This window comes from Sciurus carolinensis, chromosome 1, assembly GCF_902686445.1.
Source record: "Sciurus carolinensis chromosome 1, mSciCar1.2, whole genome shotgun sequence".
NCBI classification, from domain to species: domain Eukaryota; kingdom Metazoa; phylum Chordata; class Mammalia; order Rodentia; family Sciuridae; genus Sciurus; species Sciurus carolinensis.
In genome coordinates this window covers 46,872,016-46,873,857 of record NC_062213.1, presented here as the reverse complement: position 1 = coordinate 46,873,857, position 1,842 = coordinate 46,872,016, and the positions used below count along the sequence as shown (strand labels likewise).

Here is a 1,842-nt window from a genome sequence, read left to right as displayed (position 1 = left end):
ATTAACTTAAAGAAAGAAAAGAAACAGACCAGAGTAGCTTACATGCGATTCTTCCTAATTATGGACATAGAATTGTTAGACATTTTCAATGATACATTCCTTTATCATTATGTAATGCTGATATACTACTACTACTAGTAGTAGTAGTAGTACTCTTTTTCTTGAAGTCTGCATTATCTTATTAATATAACTACTCCTTTCTTATGCTTAATGTTTTCCCCATATTTTAACTCATTTGTGACTTTATATTTGAAGTGCTTCCTCATAAATAGCATATAGTTGGGTATTGCTTTTTTCCTACCACAATAATTTCTACTTTTTAATTGGAGTATCTCGTTCATTTACCTTTTATATGATTATCAATATGGTTTGGTTTAAGAAAACAATCTTGCAAAGAAAGAGAAAGCCTACGGCCTTGGCCAAGGGCCACAAGGTAGAGCTGGCCCAGGGCCCGGCATTGGGGCCTGACTGGGGCATGCTTGCATGTTTCTCCACTGCAAGCCGCTGCGGCACACAGGACTGATGCACATGTGCTTGCATGGATACCTGGGCTTCCCTGGTAGCTTTGTGGGCACGCAGGATAGCAGCCTGGTGGACTGGCTGAACCGAGAATTGCTCGAAGAGCTCTGTGAAGCAGTGTCTGCCTTCTCCATAGAACTGACTACCGGTGCTCATATGAGGGGACCAGATCGCACATGATGACCCACTTCTACACCAAGCATCTGACTCTACAGAAGCTGCAGGTTGTGGAAGCTGGTGTACCATGAGTCAAGGACCATGGCCTGGACCTTGTGCATTCGGTTGCTTCTGTATACTCTGCAGAATGGCAGGGGAGACCTGCCAACCTTCCTGGAGAAGTCTTTTATTGGTGCTGCTCAGGAACAGCTACTGGAAGCCTTCCAGTACTTGAGACTCCTGGAATCTGGTTCTCTCCTAGACCTTAGGACCCCAGCTCATCTCTAGAGGCAACCCTCCATGGATCTATGATACCTGGTGCTAGGGAGGGAGGAATACAGGGAAAAGGGAATATTCTTTTATTCTGAGTCTGATAAATGGTAGATGATACCAGATTAACAGGAGGAGACGTGTGTGCAGGAGACATGTGTGCAGAGGGCCCTCCTACTCATGGCCCAGTGACCCTGGAAGATCCTCAGGATCTGACTCCTCTGTACTTGTGCACACACAGAGCCTGGAAGCTCCAGGCTTGCACAGGTACAATCTGTAACCGTATACAGCCTGACACATTTGCCCCATGATGGCTAGTATAACCAGGAAGGGGCATTTATGGAACCTGGCTTGTCACCACCCTTGCTCCTTCCTTCTTGCACCTGTCCTGAAAGACTGCTCTCCAGGGTCTAGCCCAGGGAGAGCAGCAGCAGAGGACCCCCTGCTCCCTGAGATATGCCCACCCTTACCTGAGGATTAACCATTGCCTTTGGCTTCTGAAAGTGGTAGAGGGCCTAATGGACACCTCACCTTTTCTCCCCTTGAAACTCAGCATAAAGAGTCAGAAAGTGTCTAGGTCTTCTTGGGCTAACCTTGGAGCTGGTGTCAGTCCTGGTGTCTGTCCTCTAGGCCTTTCATCTTTGAGCTGCCCTAGTCTCTGGGAAAATCAGAAAGGAACTGAGCCAGCCCCTGACTTACCCTGCCCTACCAAAAAGTTCTCAGAAAGGAAGAACTGATAGGTAGGCAATGAAAAAAATTAGATCCTTTCAACAAATACTATATACCTAAATGTGCCAGGTATCATAAAAAGTATAGAGATCCGTAGTCCTTGATCTTTAAGACTCCAGAATAAAGGATGGACAGGGTTTCTTACAGTGCCAGACAGTAAATATTTCA

At 45.9% G+C, this 1,842-nt stretch overlaps 1 pseudogene; it reads left to right on the top strand.

Moving 5' to 3' along the window:
• The first annotated feature begins 364 nt into the window (after positions 1–364).
• LOC124981150 (U8 snoRNA-decapping enzyme-like) lies at positions 365–963 on the top strand (annotated as a pseudogene).
• The last annotated feature ends 879 nt before the right edge of the window (positions 964–1,842 follow it).